This window comes from Anopheles cruzii, chromosome 2 (assembly GCF_943734635.1).
Source record: "Anopheles cruzii chromosome 2, idAnoCruzAS_RS32_06, whole genome shotgun sequence".
In the NCBI taxonomy this organism is placed as follows: domain Eukaryota; kingdom Metazoa; phylum Arthropoda; class Insecta; order Diptera; family Culicidae; genus Anopheles; species Anopheles cruzii.
The window spans coordinates 20,517,097-20,538,496 of NC_069144.1; positions in this window are offsets into that span (position 1 = coordinate 20,517,097).

Genomic DNA, 21,400 nt, shown 5'->3' on the forward strand with positions numbered 1-21,400 from the left:
CTTGGTAGCGGTTCTGGGGGGATAATTGGGATCCTTGAGAAGATATCGCCCTGTCGCGCGATTGAGGCATGCGCGTAACAAAATCACTCATTAACGGTAGCGACTCGACCGGGAAAATGGTGCAATTCTGTCGCCTCCGTTGCCCAGACTATGGGTGAGTAGAGATAAAATGGTATTAAGAAAAGCGTAACCATGCAACCATGAATGTAAAATCAAGTAATATTTTATAGGGTCGATATGATTTTCTAGCAGACGAAGGAGATGAGCTTTAAAAGCAATGTCTGTTTTTATGTGTTAAGGAATTCAAATCATATAACATCTTAAAACACAAATATCCTTGAATCCAAATTTGGTTCGAATTAGAATTCTATTTGCTCGGTAAAATTGATAAGCTATTCAACAACATTTCCAATGACTTCACCCCGAAACCTAAGAGCCCTAATTTTAATCTTTCGCCGCAGCACAGCAATCATTAAAATTCCACTTGCGTCACGCAGGAGGCAATTTTCTTTCTTAAAAATTAACACAAGACGCAGGACGAATTAACATTCGCGGCGGAACGGTGGCGAGTCACGTTGCGGCCGCTGCTTTACGATACTCTGAAAGCCGCTGAGAGATTACATCCTTTTTTATATTTTCTTGCTTTTTACACCATCTCCATTCACTTGCTGTTTGTGGGTAAATTTATATTCAAATCTGCGTCGCACTTTGATGCATGTTTCCGGTTCCGTTCCCCGCGTGCCTCATACCCCGTTACTGGGCCCGTGTTCGTGTGCGACAAAATGTCACACATGTCCTTCCCAAACACACACGCTCGCTGTCAGGCAAAGTTTTACGGCCCCACATAACGTGTAAATTTTTTACCACCACTAAGAGGAACAAAATAATGCACTTTGCCGTGGTGGTTGCAATAAAATTTTATCCTTCCTTTGTCTGTTCCGGCTCCCGGTCGGGCTCCCCGGCTCCAAGGCATAATTTTCATCCTTTTTGTTGCGGACCAAGGGCGCCACGATTGCACCATTTGCGGAAGGCGGAAGAGAGCACGAATATTCGTAGAAACAAAAAAGCGGAGGTACCCAACGCTGACATCCGTTCACACCAATTGACAAAGGATACATTATGTCAGAAGAAGAAGGAAGGAAGGAAACAAAAAAGAACTCTAAAAAGCAGGACTCGTCATCGTCAAGGATTTTCATTTCTTTTTTGTCTTTAGATTGATGTCCTTAAGGAGCCATCCCACGTCAGCGTAGTGAAAACTTGGAAGCCGGAAGTCGTCGCAGGATATGTGGCGATAAAAATATTATGTTCGGCTGTAAAGCTACAACTTTACTTCGGCCTTCACGCACGCCGCTGGTCACGACGGCACCCACCGATGGAGTGGATTAGATTTTGAAGATTTGATAATCCCCGTGGCAGTAACAATGACATCGTATTGGGTGCGCGTGATACAGATCTGCTGAGCGAGACAATACAGGAAGCCCGTAGATAAAGTTGTTGCCTGGCCCGTTACCGGCACCGGGGAAAGGTGGAGCTGGATGCTGGCGCCGATGCAGCCGATCGGCAAGGAGGGCACGAACATTTTATGTGCCTCCTTTTGTCGGTGTCATGGGTTTCGGATGCTTCATCATAAATTACAAATGGAGAGGGAATTTCAATTTGTAAAGTGTACGCGCAGCACGTGAGGTTCCGCCTTCGTACACCTTTGTTTGCTGCTGCTGCTGCTGTGTGCGCTGTCGATTTTATGTCCACGCTCAGCCAGCAAATCGAACTCGTGTCGGGGCTAACGAAGTGATTTCAGTGCTTCATTTGTGCAGTTTAAGGTTTTACGATGTCACTTTTTGGGAGCCTTTCAAAATCATAAAATGCAGAGCAAATAGAGCTGGAGCTTTGCACGTTTCGTTCGCCAAAGTGCCAAAAATTATGTGCACGACCGATACAATGCACGGTACGTGTGTTTTGATGGCGATGGTGTTCAAATGAAGCAATTAATCCCATTTATTACCTTCATTTGTTCGGGGTGTTCTTTTATGGATCTAAATCATTGGAAACAACCACTGAATGGGAAGTTAAATGTTTTCGGGACGATCAATGACGTGATTACCGTTATCGTCAAGAATTTTCCGATGCTGTTGATTTCGTTTTATTTATTTGTTAATTAAATTTTTTTAATAAATTTATTTATCTATTGATTTATTTATTTATTTCCCAAACGTAACCTGTACGTAACCTTAGCCTAATGGACAATTTGAACGTATATCTTAGAATAAATAATACCCCTAATCCAATTGACGAGCCGCAAAAAAACACAGCTTACCATGTGGGGAAGTGACGAGTGACTGAAACAGTAACTACGGCGGCATGAAAGTCAAAAACATTGGGCACAAAGTGAAGAAAAACATAATGTAATTTATGAATGCTGGGTAGAACATGGAGAACACTATTGATCCTCCACAACTACCATTATTCCACAATGTCAATTCTCAATGTCCACAAAATTGTGCATCGCGCAAAGCGAGACTCCGCTCATTAAGACTCGCTAAATTGCCGCTCAGCGTTGTGTTGCGCTGCCAAACAGAACGTAATAAAATTAGTCAAAAGGTGGATTCTGCAAACATCGCCGCTCCGTGCGCCGTCGCACGGTTCCCCTTCATTACAACTTTATCGAACCGGAGCAGAGCATCGGCACTCCATCATAGTTTAGCCCACCATTTATTTGCCGCTCCAGAATGGGTTCAAACATTCGTCCTCGCAGTTTGGTGATGTACCCGCCTGGAAGCAGCCCTCATTTGCCTCATCCGAACGATAATCTAATATCACCGTCACCGTTCCCGCGACAAACGACGTCCCCCCCCCCCCCCCTTCCATAGCTCATCCCTTGATTTTTGGTGCCGCTCCGGTAAAATGTAAATAAATCTTAATGATTTTGGCCCCTCGCCACACGTCAAAAGACTGTTTCGGGGGGTTTGTCACCGCGATGGGAGGGTATCGAGGCCAGCCATCTGGCGGGGAGAAACCCGCGGCTGGTTCGGGACCATTTGGCAACCCGGCGACAGTGTTGATGGTTAGTCGGTTGTTATTTATTATATCGTTAGTTGCTGCACGATTTCAGCCCTAATTACGAGAGTAGAGCCGCGAAGGCCTCTCCCCGGCATCGGTGGGTGGCCCTTCTAATTCCAACCACAAAGGCAGCCACCCACGCGCCCGACACCCACGCGGTGCCGGAGGCTATCTGTGTGAGATCGGAAATTTATGCAGCAATAACGGAACGATAACTTCCACCTGTGCGAATGTGCCAAGCCCCGGTGTGACTCCGGAACCCCACATTCGCCACGCCGCAACTTTCGAACCGAGGTCCTTTTTAGCATATTTTGCCAATTAGCGCATGCCAAACCGAACCGAGCCGCCACCGCACCGCCGCCAAGCTTGCAAACCCGAAATCGAACCTCCGAAGCACTCTCGCCCCTAGAATGTCTCAATCGACCGGGTTCGGTGAACTTCGCGGAGGGGTGAAACAGGCGCGGTGATGAAGGACGGATGGCAGCGGTAGGGCACTGGTCGCCCAGGTGATACCAGCCGTCCCGGGGCCTGCTGCCTGCAGACCTTATCGTATCGTGATCTTGCGGTTGGCGTTTCCAGCGAATCGCCCAAAGTCCTCGTCGTCGTCCTTCGCCGTCGTCATTGTCGTCGTCCTTCGGTCATGCAAAGCCGCAAAGCGAAGGAGTTCTTCCTGGGTCTTCTGCGAATGGAACGACTTTTTGATTTATGCCTCAATTTGTTTCCCCAGAATTTCCAGCAGTCTTGGAGTGCGCCACTTTTTTCCCGGAAGTTCTTCAAACGACTTCTGATGGCGCGCCCGATTGTGATGGGGCTGGGGATGCGGAAGGGAGCGCGGTGGGCCCTTGTTCTCCGCCAGCGGCGGGTCCGGTTCGGGCTTACCTTTCAGCGGAGCCATCCAAGATTAATGAGGATTGTTGTTTCTGCTGCTGGGGTTTCGCTTTTCGATCACATACCGTTCGGTGTGGCCGTCGCCTGCCCGGCCCGGCCCGGCCCGGCGGTTAAGGCGGAGCTCCTCGCTTTCGGGGGCCGCGCTTGGAGCCGCGTCCCACTCTCGTCCTTCTCGGTGCTCATTTGTTATTCATAACGGATCGTAGTTTGCAAATTAATTATTATTATCTTGGTTATTCGCTCGGACAGCCGGCGACCGGGTTTGTGTGCGGCGCAGCGGCGGGAAGCCCGCGGCAGGATCCGCGGGCAGGATACGTAGAAGGATTTCGAGACGACGATGCTATTTTAATACCCCACGGCCCCACCGCCTCGTTGCGACCCGCGATGGTTGCTTTTTAACGTTTTGTCGGACGATTGTCGGGTGGGTCATTGATTTTTTGTTCCTTCCTTCTTTCTGGCGAGGATTTTCCTTTCCTTATCGTCTTGAGAAAGATTTGGGAGCGGGTTTTTGGCGGTTTTCTGCATCACTTTCTGTGACGGTTGCTTCAGAGTTTGAAACGACGAAACAAACTTCAAAGCATTTCCATAAAGGTTCAGGATTGTATATATACGTTGGTTAACTTACCGATAGTATTCACCGAATTTAATTTGTCGGCATGCAGTGCAATGCTTAGATAGTTTGGGATTTCGATTATATACGAATAGTCTCGAGCTATAAATGTTGTTAACAATCTTCTATAAATCAAAACGTGTATCAAAATTTGTACTAATTATTAAATGTGGGCAAAATGATTAAAAAACTTGACTAAGATAGTAACCAAAATTATCCAAAAAGTCCAACTGGATGTGCAAGTACTGGATTGTTCAGAGTACTACTAGGACAGGCCATTCTACTGTCTGAAGAAACTATTTCGCTCACATCTCTTGTCGAGACGGTCGAGTCCGGGGTTATACAGAACCGTTATACAGAATCCAAAAACGAACGAAGTCCTTTCGAAATCCTGTATGAGTTGTGTACACCTCACGACTCACCTCTCACTGTTGTGCAGCAAATACGCATCGCAAATAATCACTTAACGACAGTTTTCTTGATTGTTTACTGCTACATATGATGATTATTCGTTAGTTGTTTTAAAGTTCAAAGCTCGCTCGCCTCGTTCCGGTGTTTGACAAATGCGTTAAGTAAAATGTAATCTATTCTTCAAAAACTTATCAACCGTACCGAGGTCAATAGCATCTTGTCAAGCGTCGAAATAAATGACATGTTTGCGCTTCACTTTGATGAGAGCACTGTACACAGTTTTGAACATGTTCGATATGGCATCGCTTTGATCACCTTCCGCCCGTGAGCAATCAAATGAGTAGGGAAAAAAATGGAAAGGCAAATGGTATATTATTTTAAATTATGTTTAACATCCAGATTGTAGCATGCAAACGGGAATTAAATTCAAACAGTCGCACTGGCCCTGGCGAGCGCACTGCCTAACGATATTTAAATACCCATCGAACTTCAAACGGATGAATAATTTTCGGACGCCCGGCTGACTGTCGGGATGTAACGAAATGCGCGCTGCACAGCGCTCGGCTCGGCCACCGTTTCGACCGTACCGGTCGGTCTTCAAGAAGGAGCCAACGTCGCTGTGTTCGGTGCATAATGTTTCCAGCCAATCTCTTATTTTGGATGCAGATTTTTCTATACATTTTCAGTGCACCGTCGAGTAATGGGCGTACCTATAAGACGTCCTCGTTTCACTTCAAGCGCACTGCGAATGAGTAAGTCGATTCGAAGGATACGCTTTAAGAATGCTGCAACATGCTATACTCACAAAAGTAACAAGAAAACACACGATGCATATAATGTGCCTTTTCAGTATGCCGTTCTATCATTGAGTCATAAGACTTGACTTCTTGAAGAGACATACCGGGTAACAGAGATCTAAGCACAGTTTAAAATCACTTTCAAGTATAGCCCGATAGGCTCTCCTGGAAGTGTATAATGTAGGCACACAAAACTCAACCTTACATTCATTGGCAATACAGCGATGGACTCTCATGGCTTTATATTAATTGTCATATTTTTATTCTTCGTCAACAGTTTCCATGCAACAATGCACCGGCAACGTTTGAGGACTCGGCTCTCTTCAAAGGCCACCTCCTGTTTGAAGAACCCGGTAGCTGACTGCAGGTTGGCTACGTGTCTGTGTGTGTGTGTGTTGATTGGAGTTCCATTTCGCTACCCTGACTTCAAACGGTCTCTGTGACCGTCGCTGTGCAGCGCCAGTTCCTCGAAAGGCGACCCCGAAGGAAAAGTATCATCGAAGAGCAAATAAATTAAATTATACTTTCTCTGTCGCTACCGGTCTTGGAATCACCGTTTCTTGAACCACCCTTCTTCTTTTCGCATGAACGTGGCCCGCTCAAATCAAGCAAACCCCGGGCGTACCCCGGGAAGCCGAGTGGTCGAAATTTAGAGTAAAGGCGTGCACGGATCGTGGGGGCTTTCGATGCCGCACCGCACGTCACCATCGATCGGCGACGGCACGGAAAGAGTAAGAAAACTGTCTCAGGCCATCCACCCAAGGGGGGCCTCCGGTGTGCGGCTGGTGGTCTAAAATTGAAAAAAGGCTCCGGGGAAGATTAGGCGGCTACGTGACGCATATGTGAAAGTGACTCGTTAAATGCTCCCGAGGATATGTTTCAATTACCGAGATGGAGAGAGAGCATGCTCGCAGGCCCGGCCCATTGTCGACACCGATGGGCCGACGACATCCGGCCGGCCGGGAAAAGTTCTGCTTCCAGCCAGCGGTCAGTCCGGCGAGCCGGTGGAGAGACAGTTTCGATTACTTCAAATTATCACACCCGATGGCGGCACACAGGGCCAGGGCCCACTGTTACGTTACGGAATTTATGCATGACTTTTTTTTGCAAAGTTCCGATTATAACGTTCCACTAAATGGAGCGCCCTTCATGGTCACAATTTGTGTAGACGGAATCCTTTTCTCGGATCAATCGTTGCCATACTTTCCATCTGAACAATGACGAGTTTGATTGAAGTATGACAAACGTTTATTATTTGTAGTATGTTTAATTAGTTATGTGTGTATGTAAATTTCTACAAGTTTCTAAAACAGTGAAAGAATGTACATATAATAAATGTAAAGAAAAGTAAACCATCATCAACAAAGTTCCAGTTTGTCAACAGTAAACAAGCAAGAAGGGTTGGTTCCGTCGCTTAACAGACGATTTCTATCTTGACGACGAGCTTCAGCAGCAGAAGTTAACCAGCCAACCTTTTCTAGGCGATTGCAAGAATCTTGGCTTCCTTGACGATACGAGCTGTCTTTTGATTTGAAATTGATTTAAAGTGAATGGTAACTGACCCCAGCACTCAGTAATTCCGACCCTATTGAACATTTCATACTTTCTTATTTTCACACGAACTTATTCCATGGGCTCTGCCTAAAGTCTTGCTTTAACAACTGGAGCGATTTGAATTTTAAGTTGAGTTTAATTAGTCCCTATAGGGAAGAAGTTTATTATGTTGCTAATCCACAGCTAACATAAATATTTGTGATATAGAAATGTTCTACTCCCACAGCCAACCCGGTCGAGGATGTTAATGCTCAGGAAGCCAAGCCGGCACTAAAGCCATCTTCACGACCGGAGCATTAGTGCGTGCTTTGCTCAAATAAAGCATTTAGCCCGGTAAAGCTCCGCGATCCGGAATTGCTCATCGGAACCCTAAGCCCCAACGTCCCTAACGATAAATGCTCTGTTGCGTTACAGCCCATCCCGATGGCGGAGCGGCGAACGATAAGAAAGACTTCCCCGCCCCGTCCCCGTGGACGATCCATTATCCGATCGATCCACATCGGCTCCTAGCAACTTCCTTAATCCGGAGGCGGCCTCCGGTTCGACGGTATTCCGGAGCCGGAGCCCGGAGCTCTGTTTCATCACATTTTAATCCTCTGATTAATAGCGGAGTGGGTGGCATTCCAGCCTGGGCCCCGAAATAATTCGATCCGCGCACTGGCGGATCCCGGCCGAGGACGTCCGTTGGCCAGAAAGGATTCGCTCGACCGCCAATCGATGGAGTCGCCACGCCGTCGGAGTCACCACTGGGCTGGGCCGGGCCGAAAGCCAATCCACCAAACACCAGAAACCACCGATCAGCGGGATCCTCTCAAAGGTTTTCCGTTGCCCGAATGGGGGATGAGTGGGCCGCCGCGCCATTCACGAGGCGAGACGATGTCCTCTAATCGGAAAAACTGTCATGCCTCGTTGTTCACTTTAAACCACGGGTAATTTGTTCGTCGCCGCTGCTGCTGCTGCTTCGTCCATATCGCTCCAGCGGCTCGGAGAGCCAAAGAAGCGGGGAGGAGAATGTGCGGTCTACGGGGGACAGGCAGCGCAATCCCTCTCGCCAGAAGATTAGTCTTGCTCGATGAAAGATAACTTTCGTGACGGCCAAATCTCGTTATTTCGGTCATGGGCCCGCCGAAAAGGACCCAGTCCGGGAAGTGGTCCGGAAGAGGTAGCGAGAGCGGGAGCAGGAACACCAGGATATGGGCCGAGAGCCGAGCAGAGATGAATGAAGAGGTTTGTCGGTGGTCTAGAGGTTGTCCTTGCGGAGAACGTGGTCTTTGCTTTTTTTCGCTCCGCCCGTTCGCGGAGATGATCCTTTCGTCGGTCGGTGTCCTTGCAGCCGCCCGCGCACAGCGAGCCGTGGGCGACGAAAGCCGTCCTCTTCAGCGGTTTTTTCCGTGGGTCTTTCGGTCGTCGGCGAGTGGTTTAAATCGGAAATATGAATCGCGAAGAAAAATCGCTCTTCCGGTGCCCGGTGGTCTGATCTTGCCGTTTTCCTTTTCCCCGTTTTCTTGCGGTTTGCCTGTGGATGGAAGATTGGAAATTTTGTCTGGCGACAGGGCACGAAGCGCCAAGAAAATATAGCCTCCAGTGAAAAATGGGTCCGCCGGCAATGCGTGCTCCCACCGAGGGGTTTTGTGGCCTTGCCCAGGCTGCCGAGGTAACAATGGAAGGATTATCGTTTTGTCTTGGCTGAATTGGTACTGTGGCGTAATCGAAGGTCAAGAGGGTAATTTATGATTATGCAGTGCAAAAGCATAAGAATACTACATAAAATTTCATCTGGTAGTTTGTGTCATTCGTCAGTCATACGAACGTTCGTATGACCGACGCAAACAGGCTGTTCGAATGATTATTGGAATTATTGTATCATATCGATATAAGATAACAAATGAAGCTTTTCCAAAAGATCCATAGTGTTTACATCTCTTTTATATATCCTTCAATTTTTTTGTAGAAATAACATACCAGAACTCTAACGGTGTAGTGTGAAACTGTAGTAATGTCCACTTCGGCGGATATATTCTCAGAGCACAGAAATCCCAAACAAAATTCTACAGTTGGCTTCCTTTTCTCATAACATTACAATAATATTAAAACAAAATAACTGTGCCGTGTTGCGGGGCTTCGCCAAATGCCAAAGATATTATTGTGATTTTCAATTTCAGACTAACAACACTTTGTCCAGTAGAAACGAGTACACAGCGCCAAGTGGAAGCCATTATTGCAATGATAGATTAAGGCCGAGCGCAAAAATCGCCATTTCTTCTAAAGCATGTCGCCAGGGACGACAGAGCTGGCAGGAAATGCTATGGAAAACGCTTATTCAATCGCTCCGGGAAGCCATATCCGATTTCTTGGAACTGCTGGCCCCTCGGCCTCGGACAGTAACAAGTGCTCGCCGCCGTAACACGTCAACTTTCTGTACTTCAAACGACGTGTTGGTCCCGATGGCTGGGACGGTGGCGGGACGAGTGTAAAATGCCATTAAATGTATTATCGGTATCACATTACCATCACCGTGGCGTGTGACGATCGATGGGTAGTAGGTCAACTGCAGGCTTCACCCTTTTGGTCACCCCTCCCCCCGGGCACCGGGACGTGGTTGGACGGGACAAAGTACATGGATCACATTATTATCGGTGTCCCTTCTGCCGCCAATTCTGTGCCGGGCCGGGCCGAGAGCCATCAAGTGGACCGCGTGTTACCCGTAGACACAGAAGTCGACTTCAAGAAGGGCTCGGGGTCGCAATGGGCAATTGTAGCCATTTCTGTTTCAAGCGCCACGGACGCCTGCAAGTGGCAACCGGCAGTGCTCGGCTCGGCGCTCCACGCAAACCAAAGCGGGCCTGGAATCAAGGAACAGAGGGCCGAAGCCGACTGTCGGCGTCACCCGGAAATTGCAGTTCAAGTGTCAGCGCAAACAGCGAGTCGCCGTGCGTTGGTATGACAGCTTAATGGGTAGGTGGTTCCGCTGGGCCGTGACACGAGAGAGCGGCCCGTGTGCGTGCGTGGCCATGGGTCCTGTTTGCCCATAGCCACCCTATCCGGCTCTGCCCTAACGTGGGGCAGCGCCCCGAGGAAAGCGTCTTATTAACCTCGGCACGGCAAGTCGTAATTAGTGAGGCTTTCATTAGGCAGCGGAAAAATGATGATTGGCCCCCGGGAAATCGGCTGCAGCACCGGAAAGCACCCTCCCAGGGGTTCCCACTTTTCCGCAGGGCACTCCGGTGCCCAAGTTCTCGAGTCGGAAAAAGGTAACGTAATTAAACTAGGCTCTGCGCCTAAGTGAATGCGTTAGTGCCGAAGCAATGGTCAGGCGTGCGCACAGGACGCGCACTGTGGACGCCCTGCGAAGCGATAGCCTTGCAGTGATTACCGTTGAGGTCCGGCCTCGACCGGCAAATAAGTGTCATTTCTGTAATGAACCATTTTATAAAAGCCAGCCGTTTGCATGTTGGCTGCGTTTCGCCACGCCGTTCCGCCTCCGGTGATATTTAAAACACAATTTGGCCCGAATTGGCGCCCTTCTCGAGGAGGACGCACGAGGATCGGTGCCTTATGTTTCCACTTGACCAAACTCCACAAACATTTTCAAATCCTTAAAGAGCTGCCAGAGACTTACTTTTGCTCCAAGTGATGTTTCGTTCACAATGAGCAATTGTTAGCGTGTCTACATTTCTTCTACATTTCTCAGGCTATTTAAGACTTTTTTGGTAAAAATTCTTTGGTTTACTTGCAAACTGATGCAACACTTTGGAAACGGATTAATCTGATGGAGGGAAGTCTCCCGAAACCCGAAAAATCCGAAACTTGACTAGGGGAACAGGAGCGATTGGTAGGTAGCACAAGTGACTTGCATGCAATATTGCACGCAACATTCGGGCAATATTTCAATATTATTGCTTGAGAAATATTTTGGTGCACTTTTCCGGTGCATGCAACTTTGCGTACAAGTTTTCGAAAAGAACACTTGCATATAATGTTGGGTGCAACATTGCATGCAAGTCACTGGCGCTACCTACCAGTCGTTCCTGTTCCCCTGTTCCGTTAACCGAGTTTTTTCGGGTCGGAACAGGGCGATGTTTTGACGAATTTTTGGAGCGAATTTTTCAGATTAATTTCGATTATCTTTCGTGCATTGCTACGAACTTTAAATACTCTTCAGTAAGTGAATATTTTACCGGTTTTAATTCTTCTCAGATTCTGCGCAGCATTTCATGTTTCACGTAATGTCGAGGTTTCATGTAATGTTTCGGGTATCAATGACAAAAATACATGTTGTCGAGTCCGCTGAATAACTACCACAGGTTATGAATAGGTTTTGCTAGAACTTTATTTCTATTCACCAGAAAGATTTAAAGAGCTGCAAAATTATGTCTTCTTTCCACAACTCGTGATATCGGACTGCCCTTTTAATCCGCGCGATCGTGCTCGCTTCTGTTATCTTTCGGTGCTGTTTTCATCTATTTCTCCTAGATGGCGCTTACTTGATCTCTTAGCTGTCACCGATGGTGAAGCACCAATCGTTGTCGGTAACAATACATGATTCATGCCTTGTGCCTATTGTTTGTTAGTATTTTGTTTGAAAACTATGTTTGACACCAACACTAATCGACTTTTGATCGATTGTTATAATTTGTTTACAGTTTCCGCTCAAAACACACGTATCCGATTTTTTCTCCCTTTTGTGGGTTGATTCATGCAAACTTAGCAACCGTGCGACGCGAGCATCCACAGTTACAGTTGCTGATTCCAGTGAGGTCCCCTGTTCTCCCGACCGGGCTGTGTGTGACCGGGCTCCCGACCGGGACGGATGCGGAAGGCGTTCCATAATGAAGGTTGCAGCAAATTACACCTTGACGACCACACACACACACACAGACGAGTCAGTGAAGGCCGTTATCAAATATGCTTTCGGTTGGCCCCTGGATGCGTTCCGTTCCGGGGTCCCCAGGCCAGGTCAGCGCTGCTGCAATTGACTTTAACAATTCACCAGCTAGTCACCGGCGGAAGACGATCAACTCTGGGGGCGACGTTCGCAGGACGACGAGCATTTACATCGGAGCGTTCCCGGGATCCCGGCTCGCAAACATGGCAACGATTACGTGCGTCGCAAGCCGTTCGGTCACCGTTCGGTTTAATTTCTCTCTCCGATATTGGCTGGGGCCACTTTCTTCGGCAAGGGGTCCGGAGATTGCTGAAGAGGGTCCCCCGCTACCACCGGGGGACCAAAGTAAATATTGCAAAGCAATAAATTTCAATTCCTCACCGAATGGAAACGCTGAACTGCGGCTTGGGCCCGGGGTGTCATGACACGTACCGAGAGTGCCCCTGTACCATCTCCAGTGTGGGGCGGTTAGGGCACGTGTTAGTTTTTCTCGAAGACATCCGGAAATAAAACCCTTGCTGGCCCAATGCTGCAGCTTACGTGTCCTTCCGGGACCGGGGATAATGCGAGTCCCACGGCGTGGGCTCCGGACCGGAAGAGCCACGGGCCGGGACCGTGTACGTGGCAACGGACGACAACGGACGACGACGCTCGATACGACAAGCTACGAACGCTACGATAATGCGCTCACGATGGCTTATGTCCGGGCTATAGGCGGCCAGCTCAAGAGCACCTCAGGAACGCCGGACCAAACAGGTGCTCGCCGGCGCTCGCCATTAAATTATACAAATAAAACAACATGTGCTATTTGCATTTTACATTTTACACAGCGAACGGGACAGTAGGACCCTGGGTCGAATCTGCTGGTGCCTGCCACCTCCGATCTGTCGCCCCCACAACACAAATCGGTTCTTGGTGGGCCCGCACCGAGGGTCAACCGGTGTGAAGGGAGCTCGGCATTCCAGCTACCGGGCGGCCGGCCACCGGTTGTGATGATTTTCGATGCCGTCTGAATGCGGGTCGGTGGGTGGGTGGGGCAGGGGACCGTAACGGCTTGTGGCCTGATGATTCACTTCCGGGTCCGGGATCCGGCGAGTCCGGACTCCGTTCGGTGATAAAATAAAATAGAGTGGAAATTGCTTTTATATTAAATATATTCATCTTCCCGAACCGGTCGGAGGTCGGGACCCTGGACGACTCCGGATGTGCTGATGCACTTCCACTTTTACACACTCACAGCCGCCGTCCCTCGCCCAGTCCCGAGAAGGGAAATCTGGACGCCTCCAGCCGGGTGCCGGGATCCGAACGGATGCCACTGCAACGGTCACCTCAAAGGTGATTATTTTAGCCATTTGCAGTTTACGAACCGGCGACACCCCGGCCACTTCGCTGAGCCCAACCCACCCACGAGAGTCCTTCGCACTCGAAACGCTTGATTGAAGTCGAACCAAACTAATTACTGGGTCACCGCCGGCCGATGCAAATGGAGCTCCGTTCGGGCCAATCAAAACAGGACAACCGAGCGTCGGTTGTCCGATTCCGAAACGTGCATTCTGGCGACCCGGTCGGAGACTGTCCTCTTGAAGGCTTTTTTGCTTCGGTCACCTCTTGAGGTGGTTCCGGTTGTTACACTGTAAAGCAGTTCAAATGAAGGCATTAAAGTGTTAAGTACGAACGGCATACGTTGGGCACCAGGCATAGCTTGACCGAGCATCGGTTAACCCTTGATGTAAACAAAACGTAGAACGTAGAACGGATTGTTCTTCACCGTTGATAAAGTCTGCTCGAAGGTCTGTCAATGTTTGGCTTCTGTCAATATTTGAAATAATGGCTCCATTCCTTTCAATTGAATGTCTTAAACTGGATCGGTTCAATAGCGTTCGTTGCTGAAGAGTGACCTTCTCCAAACATCCAAAATCCATCCAATAGCCAAACTGTGCCACGTGCTCAAATAGATCTGCCAGCTACTCCTTTGTTGACATATTTTGATCGGTAGCTTTAACGCGACTATACTTTAAGGGAATGCCTCAAAAGTAGAACTTTTCATCCCGATGATTGACGGGTGCACTTAATCTAAATTTTTCGGACCCAATTAGGGGAGGTCTCTGTGTTGTGTCATGTTTGTGTCACCCTTTTTTATTCGATCTACGAGTTTTTTTGTTTTTACTGCGGGAACAGACTCTTTCCACGGAAGCACCCGCGCGGCACGGCCACGCCAGATAGATAGTGACAGCATTAATTTAGTTCGCTATCCGCTTCGGTTTGCGGCGGGTTCGCTCGGCCAGCCAAAACAAAACCGAGCCACTGTAATCACAGCGCGATTTGACTCTGATATTCATACGTCTAAATTATTACTTCCAAAACAAATTTATCAGCGCGGCCCATGAAATATGCATGAGCGGCTGGACCGGCCCGGCCCGATGTCCACCACGAACCGCGGCAGGGAAGCAATATTTATTATACATTTTGAAACACTGTCAATATTCCGTCACTTGTGGCCCAACCCAGTCCAGCCAGGCGTTCGCATCCGGCATTCATCCTTGCTACAATTAATGCACTTTTAATTACGCCACTGCGCGGGGCCGCATGGCCGCAGGGTTCGCGCCCGGGTTGGGTTTGTTTTTCCGTGCCCAGGCTCGTGCCCGCCAGGTATCGATTGCCGGTGTCAGAAGTCTGGCCGCGTCCGCCGCGCTCCGCGTTGTTGCCGCGGTGCTGCGGTCCGGCAACCGAACCGTGAAACGCTTCATTAAAAATCAAATTACTTTTAATGCCATTCGCCTCGTAATTATTTTGATGGTTTTAATGCCACCGCGAGCACGTGAAGTCGCGTCGAGTACCGGGGAAGCGCGCTGGCACGGAAGGGCCCCGCCCCGCCCCGATGGTGTATCGATTCGCGGAGGGCCGTGGTTTGTTTCGCCGATTTTTGTAGTACACGGACGGGGCAACCGGTCCGCTATTGGCAGAATTTAAACTAAGTGAAAGTCAACGCTTTGGAGTTTTTTTTGGCATGGTGCTGCAAAGAACTTGTCTATTACTGGACTAGTTTGATTATTGCTCTGCCAGTTTGGATTTAGCTTGGACTGAGGGTAGCTTTTCAGGCATAGCTCTTGTGTTTGTGAACTGAAATCCATGAGTTTATTATTCTACATAGTTTTCGTTATCAAAGGAAAAGCCTTTTTTGATAACCCTTCTCTTCTTTTTTATTATTAAATTGTTCTTATTGTTCTTAAAGGAATACGTCCGTGGAGACCTAACTATATGGACGTGACTAACATTTTAACTAACAAAGCTACTATTTGTTCATCATCATCTGCTAATTATAAAACCCGTTTTTAAATAACTTGATCTTTGGAAACAAATATATTATTGAATTTACATCTGGCAAACAAAGATCGTTCTTAATCATTAACAAAACTCGTCCAATAATGCATTATTTTATTACTTTGAAAACAAAAATCCTGATGATGCTGATTACGAACACATCCATGAACACTTCATCATACGCATATAGTGAACAAAAGTAGAAAAACATACCACCACCTCCGGATTGACCTCAAATGGAATAATCTGATGCTGCCTGCCAACGTGCTGAAAAAAAAATCCTGCCACTGAATGGATTGAAACAGTGATTGCCAAAAGTATTGAAGTAGATTTTGGATGGCAAATCTTGCCATCTTCACGTTACTATTCGCGACGGTCAGGACACACCCCATAGAGGTGGAGGCAGATCGAAAAATAAAACTACATCAACTGGACCAGAGCTGAACCCAACTCTGAACCTGTGCCAACATCGCGTCGCACATCTAACGCACCGCACCGGCATGTTCCACTCTGGTAGCGGCATTACAAAAACACTCCCGATAGTGTCTAATCCTATTAGCGCCGCCCCTGGGCAACATAAACATACACGCGCTGCAGCTTCAACTGTGCGGCTCCGTTCGCCACTTTTTTTCTCCGGCCCATTTTGCTAACAGCGGAAAATTGGAAAAAGGTAGCCTACATAAATGAATGACACACGCGACTGCCCTCTAAACCATCTACCCCGACAGCGCCGCGTTGTGTGGTTGAGGTGCCGTGGTTCGATTTTTATCGTGGCATTTTCAACGGGTTTGAAGTGAAGTGTGATAGACGCCGCTTTGGACACATTGTTGCTTTGTGGTCCGGTGAAGCATGATGGATAATTTAAAACACGCGTTTTACGTAGCGGGGGGGAAATGGAAATATCGGCTACAATTGTCCAAAGTAAAGTAGAATATAGGTCCAAATTTAACAATTCGAAATTTGTTTCATCAATTTATAAACCAAATTTGTTCTTCTTGTTCTTGTTCTTCTTTCGAACGCTAGTTAACGATATATCAGGTTGGCTAAAAATAAATCGACGTTTTTTGGGTGATGTTCAGAACTATGTTTAACAGGTTTCCAATGGTCCGAATTGCGTCAAATATGCATCATTTTGTTGGAAAATTAGTTGTCTTTTCAAAGGTAGGCTTATAATGTCTCTCTTGTAAAAGGATTAGTCGTTATTGGCGAAAAACTCGAGAAATCCATTTTCATAATCCTTTTTTGATCTCAGTTTTTCATCACTCAGGAAATTTTGTAATGCGCGAAAAAGGTGTCAATCGCTTAGTGCAAGGTCTGGACTATACGGTGGATGCATTAAAACTTTCCAACCAAACTCCTGGACTTTCTGGCGAGTCACTGAAGCCGTGCGTAACATTTCGTTGTCCTGTTGGAACACAAAACCTCTTCTGTTGGCCGATTCTGGCCGTTTCTCGTCAATTGCTAGCTTCGAACGGTACAGTAATTGACGGTAGCAATCTGAATTTAGTATTAAGCCACACGGAAGCTGCTCATGATAAACAATTCCCTTCAAGTTCCACCATATACCCCGTAGAACCTTCCTAGCCGTTATTCCTGGTTTGGTCACCGGTTAATCTACTTTACCACTCTTAGACCACGATTATTTTTACACAGTATTGTCGTATGTATGCCATACCTCATCCCCAGTATCAATCATTTAAAGAAATGGGTCGATTTTGTTCCGTTAGGCCAAAACTTCGCAAGATGGCAAGTCAAGCCATCATATTTTTTGGTGTAAATAGGGTGGGGCCCAAACATCGAGCTTCTTTGTGAATCCAGCTTAGCGCAAATGGCTTTAAGCTGTTCGATGATTGATCTTTAGCTCCTGGCCGATGCTCTGATTACTAAAATGCCGATCTACTTTGATTATTTCTGTGACTTTATCGACATTTTCGATGACGTGTCTGTCTAGGCTTTAACATAAAAAATAACTGAAACGTGTCAACGAAACCAAAATTTGACCCAGCCAGCTGTTAGAGTATCGGCACCATGAACACCATACGAAATTTCAGCGCCCTAGCTTAAATTTTCACCTTTATCGGACAAAAAGTGTAAAATATACCGAATTTTCTCTGCGTTGACCTCCATTGTTAACACCCTGTAACTCACAAACGAATAGAACAAACAAAAAACAATGAAAGCATTCTTTTAAGTGTAGAAAATCAGCTTTAAAACGAGCCTAAACTTGAAACTGTACGACCGATACTTCACGAGATATCGATCATTAAAGGCATGTATCGTGAAAAACGTCGATTTCTTTTTAGCCAACCTGATATTAAAATATTGACCAAAACTTAACATTTGTGCAAGAAAATTGTTTAAAGGATGAAGTCACCCTAAAGGTGAGCCACTTTATCGAGTAATTCTTCGAGACAGTTCGCTTTACACTCTCGCTTCAAATTTTGTATTAAAAAGTTTAAAATGAAAAAATATTTTGACTACAGTATAGTTAGTGTTCCAAATACTTTTTCAATTCATAACGAATAATGTTTGGAGCCTTTTTATTTAATTTTCATTACATAACCTCAATTTGTTATGCGCCTTCAATTCTATCAGGCGCATAGCAAGTGTGAAATTTTGAACTAAGCCAACACGTAGTAGTTCCTTTTCTATATATCTTTCGTAAACTAATTCTTAGAACAAACCAATCCCGAGTTCCGTCATTTTGAACGCATGCAGCTATGAGAAGTCCTCTGTGGGCATCCTGACGGTCGTTCGAGCAGAAAAAGCTCGCCTTTATTTACCGACTCAAGCGCCGGCTCAGTTACATGTCGGAGCGAAGTGCGAAAGAGCCACCCGAGCGCGGAATCCTCTGCAAGAGAAGCAAAGTGGAGGCTGCCGCAGTAGAATGCTGACATACTGATTGATTTCACAAATAGTATCGCGTTCGCTCCATTTACCTCCCCGAAAAAGCCCCCAGGATCGATCGGAATCCCGCTCCGGGGACCGGGACCAGCGAGCGGACCCGTTTCGTGTTGCACTCGAGCCAAACCGTCGGTCGAATGGGGCACGATAAACCGCTTTACGGAGTGGTCACATTTCGAGGCCGCGAACGGTACGTGCTTGTTCCGCGGCCACAGTAATGTCCAAAACTTTGGCCTCCCTCGAACTGGGACGGATGATTGACTGGCGCGCGTGTGTGTGGAGTGTTTATTACGTGACACGCCCGTCGACAGGCGTAACGGCGGAGAGCCGATCGCGGCGGAAATTGCCGTGGCCACCGACGGTGGAAGACGAGATCTGGTCGCGCCACGAGCGGTCTGGCAAGAGGGCTCAAGCTAATGCTAATGATATGCCACGGAAATCAATTTCAGTGACCCGACCCGGACCGTGGCCGGGCTAAACCGATTGCACGGTTTGCATTGGTGCATTCGGATTCGTTATGCAGTCGCCGTTACTGCGCCGTCCCTGGATGCGCCTGGCCCCATATTGGTTTTGCGCTAAAAAGCCTCGAAAGCGCTTAGAAAGGTTGTGTAACGGGTTTTGGTGCAGTCTGTTTGAAATTATGCTGATCACGGTTCCGGCAACAGCCGACCGTCGTTTGCTCGCGAGTTCTTCGAGCTTCACCCGAGGAACGCATTTACTTTTCACTGTTTGTGGGAAAACAACCTGTAATGGATTCGCTATGTTCGTGGTTCCAGTTTCATTTCATAAGGTCGCTTTGTTTTATTGAGTTTTTCATTTATTTTTCCGTTTATTAACCTTATTTTCACACTAATCAAATTCTCATTTTAATTCCTCTTTGTAACATTCATTTGACTGTACTTTCCAGTTTTTTCAATTTGTTTAGAAAAAAGAGTAATAATTTCTTTGTTTATTTGAATCACATTTATTGACCTAGTTCGCAGTTAATTGAATATGACGTGAATAAAGCATACATCGAATATAAAGTGAAAAGCAACAGCAGTGGCACACCAAATAAATTATAGCAACAAATGGAACAATAAAACTAGAACAAATACAGTAAATTTGTATATCAATTATACAGAGAAGAAAACAGTCATATACTCTGAACAGCTCCTGCCAGCAAAGCTTCGGACGAATGCTCCAACATTTTGTAGCTAATGCCACGTGGGCCGTTTTAAATAAAACAAAACAACCGCCAAACCGGGTTTCAATTGAACGACTTCAACATCAAACGCAAACCAATCCGCCATATGCTAGTCAGGTACTTGTGGGACCGGAAACACTTTACCAATTAGCGCACACCACTCGGAGCCGAGCAAAATGCGAAATCACAATTTCTAAGAATGCCCAAAAGAGCCCCGGAGACGCTGAAGTGGTTTCCAATGAAATACGCGCACTCTTCACGGGCTGACTGGCTATCATTTACATTAATGAGCGGTGATAGTGGCGAACTGGTCCGCTACTTGAAACAGGATACAGTATCCCGTTGAAAGGTTGCAAACGTCGCAAAAAATACCCGCTCGTCAGTCGGCGGCCACGGCGTGAACCGTGATTAAGAGATTTCGCAAGGCGCTTCAGCACATACACACACACATTTGGCCCGTCCGGCCGTGTTGAGCACAATTAAACACCCCTTAACATGCGGTTCTCCGGTTTCATCCACTCCACACACACAGCAACGTTGGTGGGAGATCATGATACTTGAGGGGGTTCAGTACTCCGCTGGGAGCCATCTTCATCGTTCGAGTCGAGAAAAAAAATGGCAGAAGCCCTCACCGCAATTAACGCTCCGGTCGCTCGCCCGAACAAAATCTGCTCATCATTCAGTCCTTCGTCCTTCAGGCCGCACCAGGAGCAGGCGGGCGACGAGAGGCCAGAATGGGCGGATGCTAATTTTCATCGCCCGAAAATCACACCCGAGTTCGGTTCGGTTCTCGGAGCTCCCTCAAAGGAGTGCGACTCCGGAACGGTGCCCCATCTCGACTGGTGGTTGATTCGATTTCTCTCCACAGCTCAGCACAAGGAGTGCTAGGAGCAACTGGCACAAGAAGGACGAATAATTGGTCTCGACAGACCCCGGAGAGAGTGAGTGAGAGAGGGCTATCGATGAGGTGAGAATGAAAAATGAATTCATTGCACTCGAGGCGAATCGGGAAAAATAGACACGGAGCCCACCACAGACGGATGAGGTCCTTTCGCATAGTGCCCGGTGCCGAAAGCACCGCCACCGCCGGCCCCGAAGAGGCGCACACAAAAAACCGGTAACGGACTCACCACGGGCAAGGTGAATGAACGCATTTGGCACGGTAAATTAGATTTACCGAGCGGTTCGTCGTCGGAAGTCCAAAAAGGAACAACCTTTCCACTGGTATGCGCACACACACTCAAGGACACACGCAAGGGCATTGATGTGCACCCGCAAGTGGGACGCCCGTACGAGCGAGTCCGAGGAACCGACACCAACAAGACGAAAAGGACGAACGGATCGTCTGGTGCTGCAGCGATGTGTTTGGGTAGAAGGACACGCACAAGGGCATATAAAAGATGCATGGGACGCAAAGGCTAAGCCCAGGGACCAGTGGCTTGCCCCGGGATGACACCACAACGCACGGGTAAGCAGTACGGGAGATGCTTGACTTATCGTTGGGGCGGGTTTTCGGGTCGCAGGATACTAATTGGTAGAGGTGGGTTTGATGAACGGTGAGTGTGTCTGTGTGTGTGTGGCTGTGTTGCCGAAGGTGTGGAATCAAAATCCTGTTTGTGGCTGAAACGGATTAGTTACAGTTGCCCCGCCATGCAGGGGCAGGATGCATTCGGTTGCACAGGAGCTCAACCCGTCCGACGCTAAGAAAATCACAAGAAGAACGACCAAAGGTTAACAACCGTGGCGGATCACCACTTTTGAGATGGTCCTTTCGATGAACAGGACTT